Source organism: Trichosurus vulpecula, chromosome 6, assembly GCF_011100635.1.
Source record: "Trichosurus vulpecula isolate mTriVul1 chromosome 6, mTriVul1.pri, whole genome shotgun sequence".
Classification (NCBI taxonomy): Eukaryota; Metazoa; Chordata; class Mammalia; order Diprotodontia; family Phalangeridae; genus Trichosurus; species Trichosurus vulpecula.
This window is the reverse complement of record NC_050578.1, coordinates 146,373,950-146,393,089: the sequence shown is the minus strand read 5'-3', so window position 1 is coordinate 146,393,089 and position 19,140 is coordinate 146,373,950. Positions and strand designations below refer to the sequence as shown.

The window sequence follows — 19,140 nt, the reverse complement described above, 5'->3', positions numbered from 1 at the left end:
AATATATCCTTGCGGCAGGCGTGTAAATGTATACTGTCGGCCTTGCCAAGTAAAAGCAAACTGATTCCATTGCTTAGGGTCTATTGGGATTGTAAAGAAGGCATTGGCCAAATCAATAACTGCATACCAAGTCCCTTCACGTTTTTGTATTCTCTCTATTAAAGTAACCGTGTCTGGGACAGCAGCATACAAGGGAGGAGTCACTTTGTTCAGCTGTCTATAATCTACTGTCATCCTCCATGTTCCATCTGACTTTCGGACTGGCCAGACAGGGTTGTTCCATTGAGTAGTTGTAGGGACTAACACTCCTGCCTCAACACATTCTCTTATAGTGTTGGCAATTTCATCTTGCCCACCTGGCACACGATATTGCCTCAAAGTAATTATTTTAGAAGGTTCGGGCAAAGTGATTGGATCCATCTTGATTTTCCCCACTAAGACTGCATTAATGCCCATTTTCCTCACAGCAAATTGGTATTTCCCTTCGGGTAAATTTAAGGTCATACCCTTCAATATGTCTATTCCAATGATGTATTCGGGAATAGGCACAATAACCACACTATATTCTTTCTTGGGCAACTGTCCAATTTTCATCATTAATTTAACTTGCCTGGCTGATATTTCAGTCCCTCCTAGTCCTGTAATGGTAATAGGAGTTCCATGGCTGAACTTGTCTGGATTTCCATAAATAAGGGTGGCCTCGGCCCCAGTATCTATTAATGCCTCAGTTACCGTACTTGACCCATTTTTCCAATATATGGTCAAGTTAATGTGAGGTCTACAATCCAGCCTGTGTATTTCCTTAATTTGGACTGGGGCTCGGCCTGTTCCCTAGTATTCCCTTTCATATGATTCACTTGGGTTTGAAGGTTCAACATCTGTAGTATTTGCAGGAGCAGTTCTTATTTCCCTATCTCTCCTGTTATCAAGGCCTTTATCTCTGTACATTCTATATAATTCATTGGTTGGAATTCCATCTATCATTTCAAAACCTACCCCTGCTCTCAATAAAGCAGTAAACATTTCTTTCCTTGTTACTCTCCTTTGGCGCCAAGTTTGCTGGTTATTCACCCTTCTCTCTCGAGGAGATCTATCCCTTCCCCAGTCACCTAAGTCATGTAACTGTAAAATCTTATTTATCACTGTTGTAAGACGGCTCCCTACTTCTCCAAGTAATAAATTCAAAATTAGTTGTTTATAAGCAGGGGGAGCTGTCCTAATTATTAAATTCCTATGAGGCAGTTCCATTGGATCATTGTAATATTTGTCTGCAGTTCCTATCATAATGGCAGTCTTCATTACCTCCTCCTTTAGTCTCATGATACAATCTCTAAGTGAATACCAGGGTCTGTGCTCAGTGGGCCACATAGAATCAGTAGCATATCTCTTATTGCATCCCACAGCGGCTAATGCCAACAGAGTAGTCCTGCTATCACCATCTCCTTGCTGATGATGTTCCCTAAAAGCTTGTTGAACTAGAGGATCATGGCTGATACCTATGAATCTCATGCAGTCTGTCCTATCTACTGATATTCCACTGGCCCCTTGATCACTGAGTCTTACCATCCAAGATATCAGTGGTTCTCCTATTCTTTGGCTGAATCTACTCAAAATATCTGTGACCTCTTGCGGTGAGAAATCTTCCTGAATTTCCCTTGTAACTGAATCTTCACCTCGGGTTTCTGTCTTCCTCCTTTGTATGGGTCGAGCCCTTGTCTGATCATTTAACCATCTCCTATTCTCTGTGTGAGGCACATCCTGAACCCCAGTAGTGTTTTGTGCCTCAGCCCCTAACATTGTCTCATTCTCTCCCCACTCACTTCCTCTGCCACCATGGCTAGGACGAAGCAGGCAGTCAGGCTCTTTCTGGGCTGGGTTGAAATGCACTCTGGGCTTTTTTGGTCTCCTGTTGCTCTTAGCCACATTAATAGAAAAGTTCTCATTTGAGTCAGTTTGGTCTCCTGCTATCTGAGATTCCCCTTCTTCCTGTGGGGTAGGAGTGCCCCCATGTCTTTCACTTAATCTCAATCTTTCGTATACTAGCCGGTAGGCTGATAACACCATCCAGCTTTGCCTAGATAGTGATGCCCCTGACTGAATCCCAACTTCTCGTAAACACTTTTCCAAATCCCTAGGATCTCCTCTTCGTAGCCTTGGTTCCCAGTTTTCACAGGGTCCAGCTTTTTTAGCCAATTCTTTTGCTAGGGAGGAATAAAATGGATCCTCCCATCCTGGGATATTCATCTCTTCCTCTGGAATTGTTCTGCTTCTAAATAGAGATCTTATACCTAGCGATCCCATCCTGGTCGCCAAATGTAATAGGAGGGCAGAGTTTATAATCTCAAAGAGGATCATAAACATGTCTGAAACGTTCGGAACCGCCGGATATAAGAAACTCTCAAAGTAGAAGGCAGAAGAATCAAAACATTTATTTAGGCTCCACAGTAACCAACCCATGAACCAGCAACCCCATTTTGATATATTGATCAAAAGCTTCCAGGCCCAATAAGTACGCCTTGAAAGAGTAACCAGGAGGCTACAGAGAAGCATGATTGCGTAAAGCAAAATCATGTTTCCCCCTCTATGGTAATAAGATTACCCACTGGACTGAAGTCTTTGTTCAGCTTCCTCCCGTAGGTCAGCTCTGCTACTGGCAGCTCCTGCTTCAGCTGTGGCTGTGGCTGTAACTGTCGCTGTAACTGTCTCTGTAACTGTCTCTGTAACTGTCGCTGTAACTGTCGCTGGCTCCAACCGGAAAAGGAAAAGAGAATCTTCAAGCTGTCCTCTCCCCTCTTATAGAGTTTTTGACATCATCAAGCACCGCCTGAACGACCAGGGCCGATTGGTTCTTGACTTGGCCCCTCCCCCTAGCGTAGCCGTTAACACCTCCCCTCAGCCAGCCCCATGACTCATCACACAGGAAGTTGTCTGCTTCCTGGAATGCTCTTTGGGCTTCCTGCCCCGGAAGAGCAAGCCACAGTGTCCAGAGGCTCAATGAGGTAAGCTGAGTCATTCAAAGAAAACAAAGGCCATTCTGGCTACAGGGTGACAGAAGGGAGGGCTGACTGGGGAACAGGGCAACCAGAATATATGCCATCTTGGAGTGGAGGGGGAGGGTAGAAATGGGGAGAAAATTTGTAATTCAAACTCTTGTGAAAATCAATGCTGAAAACTAAATATATCAAATAAAAAAGTTGGAAAACAAAGCAAAAAAAAGATTACTGAAAAAAAATAACATCGAAACTAAGTTATAAACTTATGCAGGAAATATGCAGTCATACACCCTCATCTTGCATTTTTTAACTGTATTTTCTGAGTCTGCCTGTTATCAGGAGCCCAGTTTAGGGACCCAATAAATGATTGGTATAGTCATAAGAAAGTGTATTTGTTGGAGAGAAATCTCTAGCAAGAAAAAACAAAACTTGGGGCAGCTAGGTGGTGCAGTGAGTACAGCATCGGCCCTGGAGTCAGGAGGACTTGAGTTCAAATCTGGCCTCAGACACTCAACATGTACTTAGCTGTGTGACCTTGGGCAAATCACTTAACCCCAATTGCCGTACCAAAATCAAAACAAACAAAAAAAGGAATGAAAACAAAACAGAATTCTTATTTTATTCTTACCAACTTATCTGAACTTTGAGTTGCCTTTAAAATGTTTATTGAGTTGAAATTAATTTTTCAGCAATTTTTATAGGGGCAAACTAATATGAAAATCTCTGATTGTTGTCAATTACCATACTCTATTGCTCTCTCTATTTGAAGTGATTTGAAGGGGTAATATAGACATTTAAATTCATTTCAACAAACTTTAAGTGCCCATTATGTGTAAGGCTCTGCATATAGTTCTGGTGGTAGCAATATAAGAGATAAGGAAACTTCAAAAAGCTTCTTTCTAGTATGATAGCCAATTAGGGAGGAATAAAAGGAGTCAATATTAGATAATGTATATTTGCATTTAATGTAAATATTTGGTATGATTGTGACAGTACTAAGTAACATATGTAGGAATATAAGAAGCAAATGGCAGGAGTAAGACAAGTCTGAGATATGACAAAAGATGAGTGTCATTAAGAAAAGAGGACAAGTGATTCAAGAATAGAAGAGATGATAAACCTAGCCCTCATTTACAGCCTTTTCTCTGCCATCACCACTGCTTCCACTGCCACAATGGGCATCTTGGAGAAGATCTTAGAGATAGAGAAGATCACCTGCACCCAGAAGAACAAGGCTACTGAGTAACATCTTGGTTTGCTGAAAGCAAAACTTGCCAAGCGCAGCATACAGCTCTTGAAACCCTCCAAATCTGCCTCCACCAAAGAAGGAGGCTTCAATGAAATGAAATCTAGAGATACTGAAGTGGCACTGATTGGCTTTCCTTCTGTGGGTTTCCTTCCTTCTTCTTAAGCTTAATGACATCTATGGCCAGTGAAGCTACATCCTATGAATTCACCAGTCTAATATGTATCCTAGGTGCCATTGAATACAAAGGAGCCAATATTCAGCTCTTAGATCTTCTTGGAAGCTACTGCCCAAGAGATAGTCAGAGGCTGACAGGTGATTGCTGTGGCTATGGCAGCTGATGTTGTCATAATGATGTTGGATGCCACCAAGGGAGAAACATAGAAGTCCCTATTGAAAAAGAAATTAGAATCTGTAGGGATACAGCTCAACAAGCACAGACCCAACATCTACTTCAAGTCAAAGAAAGGTGGTAGAATCTCCTTCAATTTAACAGTCACACTGACTAGTGCTCTAAAAAGCAAGTGCATCTCATTTTACATGAGCACAAAATCTTCAACACTGAAGTTTTCTCCTTTGAAGACTGTTCATCAGATGAGTTTATTCATGTGATTGCTGGCAACTGAGTTTATATTCCCTACTTGTATATTTGTGAGAAAATTGATCAGATCTCAATGGAGGAAGTTGATTGCCTGGCACAAAATCCCAACAGTGTTGTCATTAACTGCAGGATGAAGTTCATCTTGGACTTCTTGCTGGAGATCCTTTTGGAAATATTTGGCCCTGATGTGTATCTATACCAAAAAAAGATGAAGACCACACTTTATATATGGCATTGATTATTCTCTGGAAAGGAGTATCTGTAGAGCATGTGAGACACCAGATTTGCTGAACACTAGCCAGCGAGTTGAAGTATGCGTTAGTGAGGGGAAACAGCACAAAATATAGTTCCCAGAGAATAGGATTGACACATATGATGAAGCATGAAGATGTCATCCAGGTAATCAAGAAGTAACCTTTGCTACTGTTGGTCATCGGTGCCTGATCCCTATTCTCTAGAGTAGCAACTGATGGACTGTTATCATATACAATCCCAAAAAGGAAAAAAAAAGAAGGTGGAAGGTGAGCAGGGGGAGTGTGGCCAGGAAGGAAAACCTAGGAAAACCCCAGAGTCACATACGTATGTTTCTGTCAAGCTTGTTCAATAGGAGGATGAGGAAAGACTGAAAAGGAGCCAGTGCAGGACAGGAGGATTTGCACATTATGGGCATTTTGCTCATGAGGGAGTGGTGGTCCTAAACTAGGGGATCTGGAGTCTGTAATCAGACATCAGAACTGATCCCCCCTTTTCAAACTTTGTTTAGGTGTCCACAGGCTGTTGACCATCTTGCTAAAGTGGGCTTGTCACTGGGCCAGCAGCTTGCTTGGGCCACTGGCTATATGGAGGTATGTGTGCCAAGCAACTTTCACTTGGCAGGAAAGAGGGGGCATAATGGCAAGCAAAGTGAGACTTTTTGCTCTTTTTTCATTTGGAGTGATTCTCAGAACTAAGGCTATTAAGTACCTTTGATTGATTCTTTGATTGAATCAAGAGTGTTTGATGACCTGCTTAAGTCACAAGAAAGCCTAAGTCACATGAGTTTAAGTCACATGGTTGTAAAACCCTCTGATCCTGAAGAACCATGTATATATACTCAGAGGTTAGCATTTTGCTTGGGGGTTCACTCATCAGAAGAGGGTTCCTGTGATTTCACCAGACAAGACACTGGGAAGCCATTAAGAAGCACCCCCCACCAGGTTTGAAAACCCAGATGTTGGTGCTTCTCTCTCTGGTAATTACATATGTGTTGCTATAGACAGTTAGAAGCCCTGTCTGCTGATTTGTGTTATTTGCTCTGTTTATATAATTTCTGCATGTAATTTCTGTTTGTGTATTCTCTGAAGTTCAGGATGCTGATTTTTTCCCCCTGAACTAAATGAATGATATATGTATGTTTAATTAAAGTGAGATTATATGGGTGGAGCCCAGATGGCAGCTGGAAAGCAGGGTCTTGCTTAAGCTCTCCCCCAAGATCCTCCAAACACCTGTAAAAATGGGTCTGAACAAATTCTAGAGCTGCTGAACCCACAAAATAGCAGAGGGAAGCAGGTCTCCAGCCCAAGACAGCCTGGATGGTCTCTGGGAAGGGTTTATTGCACCATGCTGGGAACAGAGTGCAACCTAGCATGGGCCACAGCTGAACCAACCAGACCAGGAGTTGGCTGGAGTATGCCTTAGGGCCATGAATCACTGAGCTGTAGCAGTTACCAGAATTTTCAACCCACAAACACCAAAGACCATGGAGAAGGTTAGTTGGAAAACAGCTGGATTGGTGTGAGAGCCATCCAGGTCCAGCCCTGGGGGCAGTGGCAGTGGCAGTGAGAAGCTCCTGTGGCTGCTTCCAGAGCTCCAGCATCAGCTGCTTCTGGAGTCACTGGAGGAATCAATAAGCAGACCAGAGTGGGAGCTCAGGGAGCACTTTGCTGGCACAGAAGCAGGGCTCTCTTGTTTTGCCCTGTTTGAACCTGGGTTGTGGTCCTGGTTGGTGGTTCTTGGTGGAGGAGGTGCATTGCTGTGGCAGAGCTTGCGGTGACTGTGGAGTGGAAGTAGCTCTGGAAACAGCAGCCAAGGCACCTAAAGCTTAGGACAAAGTACTCCCTACTCTACAAGCAGTCATACCCTGACAAAAAGCTCAAAGGTCAAGTATTTGGCTGGGAACATGACTAGGCAGTGCAAAAGGATTCAGACTCAGACTCAGCCTATAGAATCATTTTTTGGTGATAAAGAAGATCAAAACATACAGCCAGAAGAAGTAGACAAAAATCATAGATCCTATATCAAAAGCCTCCAAGAAAAAAATATGAATCAGTCTCAGGCCATGGCAGAGCTCAAAAAGGATTTGGTAAAGCTAGTAAGAGAAGTAGAGGAAAAATTGGGAAGAGAAATGAGAGTGATGCAAGAAAACAACAAAAAACAAGTCAACAACTTGCTAAAGGAAACCCCCCCAAAATACTGAAGAAAATAGCACCTTAAAAATTAGACTAACCTAAGTGGCAAAAGAGCTCCAAAAAGCCAATGAGGAGAAGAATGCCTTGAAAGGCAGAATTGGGCAAATGGAAAAGGAGGTCAAAAAGACCACTGAAAAAAATTCTGCCTTAAAAATTAGATTGGAGCAAGTGGAGGCTAGTGACTTCATGAGAAATCAAGAAATTATAAAACAGAACCAAAGGAATGAAAAAATGGAAGACAATGTGAAATATCTCATTGGAAAAACTACTGACCGGAGAATAGATCCAGGAGAGATAGTTTAAAAATTGTTGGATACCTGAAAGCCAGGATCAAAAAAGAACCTAGACAACATCTTTCAAGAAATCGTCAAGGAAAACTGCCCTGATATTCTAGAACCAGAGATTAAAACAGAAATTGAAAGAATCCATTGATCACCTCTTGAAAAAGATCCCAAAAGAAAACTCCTAGGAATATTGTCACCAAATTCCAGAGTTCCCAGGTCAAGGAGAAAATACTGCAAGCATCCAGAAAGAAACAATTTGAGTATTGTGGAAACATAATCAGAATAATCCAAGATCTAGCAGCTTCTACATTAAGGGATTGAAGTGCTTGCAATACGATATTCTGGAGGTCAAAGCAGCCAGGAATAAAGCCAAAAATCACCCACCCAGCAAAACTGAGTATAATGCTTCAAGGCAAAATATGAAATTTCAATAAAATAGAAGACTTTTAAGCTTTCTTGATGAAAAGACCAGAGCTGAATAGAAAATTTGATTTTCAAACACAAGAATCAAGAGAAGCACGAAAAGTTAAAACAAAAACAAGAAATCATAAGAGAATTACTAAAGTTGAACTGTTTTGTTTACATTCCTTCATGGAAAGATGATGTTTGTAACTCATGAAACCTTTCTAAGTATTATGGTAGTTGAAGAGAATATACATATATATAGGCAGAGCACAGGGTGAATTGAATATGAAGGGATGATATCTAAAAAATTAAATAAAATCAAGGGGTGAGAGAGGAATATATTAAGAGAGGGAGAAAGCAAGAGAGAGAATGGAGTAAATTATCTCACATAAAAGTGGCAAGAAAAAGCAGTTCTGTTGGAAAGGAAGAGGGGGCAGGTGAGGGGGAATGAGTGAATCTTGCTCTCATCATATTTGACTTGAGGAGGGAATGACATACACACTCAGTTTGGTATCTTACCCTACAGGAAAGCAGGGGGAAGGGCATAAAAGAAAGGGGATGATAGAAGGGAGGGCAGATCTGGGGAGGAGGTATGTAAAAGCAAATACTTTTGTAAATGGACAGGGTCAGGGGATAAAAATGAAAAAGGGGGGACAGGATACGATGGAGGGAAATATAGTTAGTCTTTTACAACATGATTATTGTTGAAGTGTTTTGCATATTGATACTTTTGTGACCTATGTTAAATTGCTTGCTTTCTTAGGGAGGGTGGGTGGGGAGGGAAGAGGGAAGAGAATTTGGAACTCAAAGTTCTAAAAGCAGATGCTCAAAAAAATAAGGTTTTTTTTTTTTGCATAAAACTAGGAAATAAGATATACAGGCAATGGGGTATAGAAATGTATCTTGCCCTACAAGAAAGCAAGAGGAAAGGGGATTGGGGCAGGGAAGGGGTTGATAGAAGACAGGGCTGACTGGAGAACTGGGCAATCAGAATATATGCCATCTTTTAGTGGGGTGGAGGGGAGAAATGGGGAGAAAATTTGTAACTCAAAATCTTGTGGAAATCAATGTTAAAAATTAAAAATATTAAATTATAAAATATGAAGAATCAGTAAAAAAAATGAGATTATAAACCCCTTAAAGTTGTATTCCTTAAAAAAGCAGATCAAATAACCTGTGCAAACACCCCTCCTGTGTGCTGGTGTTATTTGCCTTACACCTGCCCAACAGCTGCAAGCAGCATTGTTGTTACAAGTGGTTGTATTGGAAGTTATATTGGAATTTCTTTTCTTGTCATTAGGCCATTGTATGTTTCTTTTTTCATGAATGACTAGTGTGAAAATAGTTAAGAGAGTCTTAGTGTGATGTGCTGAGGCTTTGCCCCTCCTGACATCCCTTCAATGGTACTCCTCATCTCTTTGGAAATGTGATTCCTGGCTCTCTTTGTTATAGCACTTTGGTACACAGAGCAAATTTCTGCCCTTTGAGCCCTTACTATGCTTTCTGAACTCCCTCCTATTGTACCAGGCATCCTTAAAGGACTCCTGGTCACCCTGTGACTGGAGAGGTAAAGAGCAGAAATCAACCCTAATTGGCAAAAAATAAACAAAGACTCTCCCTTTCAGGAAAAAAGAAGTAATAGATTTGAATTGGTTAAATCTGGGGCCAAGATTGTGATAATAGGAAAACAAAGTCAGAACAATGATGGAATACTTAAAAGGAGGGAGGATTGTAATGACTGAAGGTCTCAATGAGGATGAAAACTACATTTTCGGGGAACGATGCATAGGGAGAGATGGGAAAACGAAAAGTCGTAGCTAGATAAACGTCAAAAGTTGTAATATGAAGCTAGGGTTTTCATGATTGGTGGTCAGATCAAGGATAGAATTGAATAGGCATGAGAATGGCTACATGGATTAGAAGCAGGGAAAGAGAACTGTCTTCTAGAGAGCCCAAATAGTAGTAATTACCACAATTGTCAACCAGAGTCTAACCTGTGGGTGACTGGAGTTGAACAGAGTGGGCTAGAGAGAGGAGAATCAGGACACAAACAGAAGTCTAATTCCAAAGAGAGGAAAACACTTGCAAGCAGATGTCTTCCTGAGGAGGAGCAATTAACGTGCTTGGGCAAAGGTAGTGCTTTATATATATAAGTGGACTGGACCATGAAAAAATAATGCTTAGCCTTTCTCATGGCAGGCTTGTATATGGATGATATAGGCATTCCTGGGTCCCTTGGGAACAGAACCAGAGTTAGCATGGCAGAAATAGGAGTGTAGCACCTGGTTTGGTTCACTTAGCTGTTACCAGAAACAGGATTTGTGAGCATGTCAAAAGATGTGATGGATGGCTCTCAGCTTCCTGGGAAACAGAGGGAACTTCAACTAAACAGTTAGGGATTAATATGAAATGTAAATCCCCCAGTGAACACCTGGTGCTCATCAAAGCAATGCACTTTGCCAGAGGGTGATATCATCCATGCTTTTGCTGGGTCTTAGTCCTAGGAAACAGGGTGTGTCTAAAGATGTTGGCATTCCCCCTTTTTGGTCGAAGGGAGGGAGTCTGAAAGAACCCCTATCCTTATGGCCAATAAAGGAGAGGCAAGTATAAGTCAAGAGGCCACAAGAGGACAGTTGGTTCAGGACAAGCACTTTTCTCAGACAGTTAGTTCCTCCAGGGGACCTATTGGGGAAATGTGTCCCAGGTTATAGTGCTAGCCATTGTTTAATTGCAGGCAGAGAAGCAGGAGAGGGAGGAAGAATGTAGAGGGACAGCATACTCAGCCTTCATCCAGAATCTTGGGGTCACCGTCTCATCTGAATGTTGGCTGCTTCTAGGTCCGTACTAGATGAACCTTGAGGTTCTGGGAAGGTTCTGCCATCCACTGAGAAGCAGGGGCTTTCTTCAGATAATCCAGAAGTTCACACCCACAGGTTTGGCAGCTGTGGGAGTAGTCAGAAGGACCTGGTAGGTGTCCTTAAAAAAATTTCTTTACATCAATCTTTGAATTTGAGTTTCTGGTCAGCATAACATAGATGATCAGTTAAAAGTTTTTAAACAGCACATTGCAATGGTCCAGTTTCTTATCCATGTAGGACTAAGTTCAAACAATGCAGTAAATTTATTACCACAATTCCCATAATTGCATAATTACATTGTCAGGTACAGATCATACTATATACAGGGGCTCACAATGGACTAGTTCTGAGAAGGAAGATTTACATGTCACCAAGGTAACCAAGAAAACTTAAACATTAACATCAAATTCCATCTAATAGAGGCCAGGGCAGGGGGGCAATCCAACATTCTCTTAGCCTGTGGAGATGGGGGGGCAGTGAAGTCAGGACAGAGCAGGTAAGCCTTGCAGAGGCTGGAGCCAAACAGAGCAGGCAAGAACAGTTAGTTGGGGGAACAGAGGGTGTAGAAAGTTTAGTCCTGTGTGTTTCATATAGTTATCTATTTCCTACATACCTTATTTTGGAAAATATGCTGTATCCTTAGGACAACTCTAAAGGGGGTGCTGCTTTTCTAGCTCGAAATCTAAAGTTTCCTAGATAATTCTAGTTCTCCAATTTTGGAACATCAGAGAATTTCAGTTTATATATCATTTGGTGTCTCCGTCCTTACCTAAACCCTGTACCTGATGTAGGAATCTTTTAAAAATTCACGAAAATGAACTCTTCTGCCTTTTAAAAATATCAGACAAATACTTAAAAATGGGAAAATAATTTAACTTTCTTTACCATTGTCATACAATTTGTGTCCATGATAGATAAATTTGGAATCCGATCATACACATGCATAGGCATATGAACTATTTCTTAGAGAAAACAGTCAAATCCTGTTGATTTTCTCAAAATGTACTATTTTATTTATTTAGAAAACTTTCATTTTATATCTTTGTCTTATTACTTTATCTAATAATTTCCCCCTTAAGAAGATATTAGAGTTGACCACAAATATAGGTTAAAGTTGTAAGATGTTCATACACAACTCCTATTATAGTAGCAGAGATGCTCCAGTATCAATCTATTGTTTAATAGATTTAGTATTGTACTTATAAAAGTTCTTGATTATGGAAAATTGCTATAAAAAGGACATAAAGAAAAGGCAAAATGACGGACAACACATAATAGGAGGAAAAAAAAATCCCTTAGCTCTGTTTGATTCCAGTCATGAGTCATATCTGACAGCCAATCATATATTCACAGAGTGTTAAAGGCAAAGCTTAGGATTAACCAGGTGGGAAAGAAGTAGGAGTTGTCTAGGAGAAGGACAGGGACATAAAACCATTTAAGTTTTTCTCTACCACTTAGGGACACCTAAAATCACAGGGAATATTGTGTCAATTTTCCCTTATGCACCTAGGTAAAAGGGAAATCTGATTAGTTATCTGGTTTGTAAGTCCCTGGTGAATGGTTTCCTGATAGCTTGACTGAAACTCACATTCACCCCTGAATTCACAATCAGATATAATTTCTTCCCCTGTAGGGTTAATGGAATATAAGATCTTCCCCATCCATTAATAGGCCTATGTGACCACATGTGTTCCCTTTTTTCCTTGGAACAGGGGCCACATTTCCAGGTCTGAAGGTACACATATATTTCAACTACAGAATACTTGCTACTTTAAGCTCAGGCCCAGTTCACAGCTGTGATACATCCTAAGTCACATAGAGCCACTGGGCTAGGAACTTCCCTAAGGGGAAGCTTGCTTAGAGGAAACTTACTAAGGGAGGCTTGCTTGCAGGAAGGCTTTCACACCTTTTCCTACTAAGCTAATTAAGCACTGAGTCAGCCTTCTGACTCTGAGCATATTAGACAAAGGTGTACATACATTCGGAGGTGAGATTTTGCTTTGGGGTTCAATAATGGGAAGAATGGCTGCCTGAGGTCTTTGTGATTTGGCCAGACGCAACTTTGGGTAGTCATTGTTAAGGAGCTGCCCCAACTTTGTGAACCCATATGTTGGTGCTCCCTAGTCTGGAGATTATGTATCCATTACTTTGTTTAGACAGTTCAAACTCTGTCTGTTGGATTCTTTCTTGGATACTAACTTCTTTCTATTTGTCTGTAATTAAAGTAAGATTGTTGACCCCTTTGAAGTTGTCTTTCTTTTATAAAAGCAGATCGAAGAACCTGAGCTAGCAGGCCATCCTGGGTATGCTAGGGTGCTTGCCAATACACCCCCCTAAATCAAGTTGGTGAACACTGTTGTATGGTTTCTTCACATTTACTAAGCTTTGGGTCTTCCGAGAAGAGGTCCTGAAGGTAAGAGATCTGATGTCCTAAACTCTGGTCCCTGGCATGGGGGGGTGGTGAGATGTTCTTCAGATGAGACACCTCATATCAGCAATTCAGCTGTAGCATTCTTGGCGTGAACTAGCAGAAAATATCAGTAGACATCAGGGTAGTGTGGATAGTAAGAAAGAGTCCTGAGCCTGGGGGAAGCTAGGACATTTATTCTCCCTGATGTTTATTCTCTGGAGCCTTGATGGACTCCTACAACTCAAGTGATACTTAAAAAGCATAATTTCCCTTTGATACACTTGTCTCCTAATATGCATATGTATATATATATATATATATAAATAAAATCTATATATATGTATATACATATATATGTGTGTATATATGTATATATGTATATACGTATATACATATATATGTATGTATACATGTATACATACATATATTAATATTTTTTTCTTTTAATTTATTTCATAGCACTTAATTTGTCAGCAAAATACCAGATAAATTTGATTGGCACTATAAGAAGAGATTTTGCAATTCTGAATTCTATGACTTTATTTGATTGAAATTTTTCATAGGATTAGAGCTGGGAGGGACTTCTGAGGTCACAAAACCGAACCCCTTCATTTTATAGATTAGGAAACTGAGGCCACAAGAAATATGTAGCAGAGATAGAATTTAAGCCTAGGTCTTTTAAATCCAAATCTAGTATTCTTTCCACTATCCCCTTAAACCTGTAAGTATCACATTCCTTTACATTTCGTGTGGATCTCTAAATATAGTCAGACTTGGCAATTCTTAAGTTTCAGTGGAGGAAACATAGAGAAAACAATGTGCTTTCAGTCAATTTGGACTAAAATTTGCTTATTTATAGAACATATCCTCCCTAGCTAACTGATAGTGAAAAATCACAGAGAGGCAGATACATTTGACTCTGAATTCTAGTAGGAAACACCTAATTTTTTTCTGGACACTTTCTGATGCTAGTTAATGGAACATTTTTCAGCACAATAAACTCCTTAATGAAGCCTTTTTAAGCTGCTGGTGGTAATAAAGGGCTTCTATCAGCATAGGAGCTGGGGTATAGAATTTCATCAGTGCTCCATTCAGTAGAAAAAGTAGCCTTCTCTCAAATGTTCCTTTTCTAATGTTCATCCACTTTCTTTGGCAACATTGCCTTTTGACTTTGCTGCAAGTTTCTAAGTAAAAAAGACAAAATAACATTCTTCTCTCAGGTGATTCCCCCCCCCACCACTTTTAAAGTTTATTTTTGTGAGTATTGGGATGGGGGGTGTGATTATAGAAACACAGAAAGGAAAAAAAAAGAAGAGAGATTTTAAATATATTGAGTACTTGTAGGAAAATCTGTTATAATCAAGTTTGGATTATATGCTTCCTGCAGTTTCCATCTGTAGCAATTCTGAATATCAATTTTGTTTCTTCCTTATGCCCAGGGTATTTCGGCATATCTCCTCCCTGTTTTCAGTCTCTCTCTACCTAAAGATTTTAAACTAGTTTTAACTCAGGTAAAATTTTAACAATAAATATCTATCCACGGACAACCTAGGGAAAACAACCTCTTGGCATCCAACTCAATCACTGCAGTAAGTGGAAGGGAATGGATTCAGGAGTGGTAAGTAGGGGGAGGGTGGAAGAATTGGCCTTGACAGAAGTACTAGAATAATAGTATGGCAGAGGCTTCAGGCCTTGGAGGTTTCAGGACTCAGCATGTTAGCAGGTGGTAGTCTTGAGTACTGACTATGACTTGTAGTAGAAAGATCATTGGAAATGGAGTCAGAAAACAGGACTTCTAGTAGTCTGCTTCTATTCCCTAACAGCTATATAATTATGAATGTTACTTAATCTTACACATTCTCCTTTTCAAATGGCTCTGTGCTTTAAAAAGATATTTTTTAAAACTTTTAAAAAATATATTACATTAATTTTTGCATATATCTATCCTCCATATTGCTATATCCAGTGATTTTTCCCTCTTAAAAAAGAGTTTTAAAAGGTTCAATAATACCAACATATTAACCATATCTGACAGTATTCATGATATTGTAAACAGGCAACGTCCCACCTCTCTAATGAAGAGAGAAAGTCACATTTTCTCTTCTATGGGGTTAAGATTAGTGATTATATTTATATGGTATTCAGTTTTGTTTCATTTTTTTAAAAAAAATTACATAGTAATTTTGCTTGTTTCACTTTGTATTGGCTGATTTAAGTTTCTTTCATATTGTAATGCTTATCCATACATACATGAACCACAATTCATTTAGCCATTTGCTAATTAATTTGTTTTTACTTCTATGCTACCAAATAAGTATTGCTGTGAATATTTTTGAATACTTAAGCCTTTTATATTTCTTCTGTTGTTGATTTCTTTTGACATTATACCTAGTTTTACGTGTCATGGGGCATAGATATTTTGATCACTTTTTCAATTACTTTTTTTTAGAACAATTGGGCCAATTAACTATTCTATCATTGTGCCCGTATTCCTATTGCCCCTCTAAAACTGTTTCCAGCTTTTATCATCTTTGCTGATTTTCTGGGCAGAAGTGGTTTTAAAACCTTAAGGTAGTTTTAATAAATTTCTTCTCTCCCTGATCCCCAGTTTTCTAATCCAAATATGGTGGTAATGTTACTCCCATGAACACTTTGTTATTTCAGATATAAATGTAATAATGTTTGTGAAAGTGCTTTGTGATAATAGAGTACTAGAATAATAGTATGTCACAGGTTGCTGTCCCAGAAGTGACAGCAAGGGACTTGGGTCAACCATTGTATATTACAACAGTGATAGATGATTGGAAGGCCTACTTCCTTAACATTCTAGATTTTTGACCTTCACTTTGGGCCCTTGTTATTTCTTAAATGAAGTGCTACTTGGATTCCTCATTGTGGCATGAAGGTGATTCTGTGTTCATGAGAAATAAAGCCTATGAAGAGGAGGATGAACTCTGGCAGATTATATGCAAAATATGTTAGAGTCCATAAAGACCTGGGTTCAGATCTGACCTCAGACAGAGGTTAATAACTGTGTGACCCTGGGTAGGTCACTTAATCTGTGTTTGCCATAGTTTCCTCATGTATAAAATTAGTATAATAAGAACTCCTATTTCACCGGGTTGTTGTAAAAATCAAACAAGAAAATTGTAAGGCACTTGGAACAATATCTGGCACATAGCATTATATAAATATTATTATTATTATTATGGCAAGCAAATTCATTGCTAAAGAAACTTCTTTGCAACTAAGGTCATTTTATAGTATTGAATTCCCCCTAGTCTGCTCACCTAACTCATAATTATGTGGATGAACTGGGTCCCCACCAGGGCAACTATTATTATTTTCAAGGTTTTAGGGGTAACCCTGAAGTACTATTCTTTTGACATTGAGGTTTATAACTCTTATCTGGTATGCTCACAACTTAAAATCAGCCAGCAGATTTAAGCAGAGACATTTAGTCATATGTCAAAATAAGAATGGTTGATATAAAACATTTTTCCCTATACTTAGAACATATTCTCCCCCAAATGCATACAGGTGCCATGGAAAGAATGGGCTCAAATGTGGTAGAGACAATGCTCCATGTACTTTATAAGTATACATAAGTATAAGCCTCTCATATCTTTATCTGAAATCTGTCATTCTCTATGGACATTTTCACATTGGCTTTACCAATTAATAAGGTAATTTTTGACTACTTTTAGTATATTTTCTAGAATATATCTAATTCATTCTCTAAAAAGGATTTTTATTGTATAAAGCAGAGTAACCTACATATAGGTCTGTTTGCTTGCCATGCTTCATCAGGAGCATGGCAAGGTCAGATAACTTGATGTTTCAAGAATAACTTTTTTTATTCCTTAAAGCACATAATAAAACAAAATCTGCCAGCTGTTTAATTTGTCAACTTCTGTCCTTCCTTTCTAATTCTTTGTACTCTTTTGAACCCTGCTCATGTGCACCCTTTCATTTCCATTGCCTATTGGGTAGTAATCAATTTCAATTTTTCAGAGATTGTATTGACTCCATATAATATTTAACTATATGGTAAAGAGTGCTAAGAATCACATTTAGAGTATCAAAGGTTAAATTAATTTTTGTAGGCAATAAAAAAATATGAAACACTTAGCCATCTCTGCCTACTTCCCATTTCCACCACTCTGGAATTCGAATGGTTCCCCCAGGACTGGCAGACCTACTGTGTTTTTATTTTTGTCATGTGCCTAGCCTAAGCATTTCTCTCTATTAGCCAAATTGTTCATTGTGGGCTTTTCCATACTCATATAGGCTGTTTCCTGATCAGCAAGAATGGTTTGTTAATAGCACCTTTCTCAAAATCTATATAGCTTGGTGAACATTCCAAAACTTACATTATATTAGCATTGCTCTTAATAATACAGAATCAGCTTTGAATAAATGTTGAGAGGAATAAACATTTTAGGTAAAGCATGGTTCTTTTCCTGCAGGGTGATTAAAACCATAATAAAAGCTACCATTGATATAACATTTTAATATTTGCAAAGCACTGTGCCTTTGTTATCTCATTTTCTCCTCAAACCACCCTAGGAATGGAATGTTATTATTCACAGTTTATAGAAAAAGAAGCTGAAGCAGAGAAACATTTAGTGATTTTCCCAGGGTCATGCTGTTAATTACTAAGATAAGCTTCATACTCAGATCATTTGATGTTAACTCCAATACTCTATCCACAGTACTATTTTCTTGACATTGTTCCATTCATAGATAACTAGAGGGCACAATAATGTATAATTTCATCAGAAAGGAGTAAAATGAAGTGATCCTTGAGATCAAAGAGGAAAAAAGTTACTTGTTAACTTGAGGTTCAAAAAAAGCTTCATGTAAAAGGTTACATTTGACCCAGGCTTTAGGGGATAAAATAGAAATCAATAGGTGAAAAGAAGACATTCTAGACATTCCATAAGATATTTCCTGGGGACAGAAACTAGTTTGGTTTGTATGATAAATTATGATATAATATATAATAAGATAGACTTGAAAGTTTCTGGACCTATACCATGAAAGACCTTAAAAGTCAGGCAAAGAAATTTGAACTTCTTTTGGCAATCAAATGGATTTTTGAGTGATTACTGTCATCCATATGATGGCTTGAAGTTTACAAAACTATCTCCACATAGTACCTTTCTTTCAGAGTAACTTTTACAAGTACTGCTACCACCATTTTATGAATAATGAAACTAGGAATAATAGAAGTTAAGCTGCCCATGGTTGGATACCTAAAAAGTATTCAAGCTTGGATTAAAACTTCATTATCTTTACTTCAAATTCAGAGCTCTTTCCACAACTCCAGGAGTAATATGATGAATCTGTACAGAATGAAGGATGAATGAAAGATTGGAGGTGGGGGGAAAAGCAGAATCAGTAGAATCTTTTAGGAGGTTTCTTAAATCTTCGATTAGATGGCAACGAAAGCCTGAAAAGAATGGTGGCTGTGGAAATTTTGCGAAGTTGATGGATTTAAGAGACATTTTCTAAATGGAATCCACAGGAATTGGCAACAAATTGAATATGAGCCCTTCTAGAGGTAAGAATCAAAAATCAGACAGTCACCAATAACTGACTCTACCCTTTTCTGTCACTGTCATGAAACCGTAGAGCCTGGGATGATTGTGCCTGAAGTAAGCATAACCACTGACCCTCTCTTTGATTTGGCACTACCACATTCCACAAGCTCTGCTCTTGTTGGTGCGCAGAATCCATCATGAATAACCATGTATCTCTTATAACATCTGTGGGTTCAGGAGTACAATAGGAGAGAACTGGGAATAATTTGAGGTGAGTGAACCTAAGGAACATCTTGAAAATTGGGCTAGCATAAATTTTCTGATGAGCTAACCCTCACACATTCAAAATA

At 39.1% G+C, this 19,140-nt stretch overlaps 1 pseudogene; it reads left to right on the top strand.

Moving 5' to 3' along the window:
- The first annotated feature begins 4,167 nt into the window (after window positions 1-4,167).
- Window positions 4,168-5,254, top strand: LOC118852630 (annotated as a pseudogene).
- The last annotated feature ends 13,886 nt before the right edge of the window (window positions 5,255-19,140 follow it).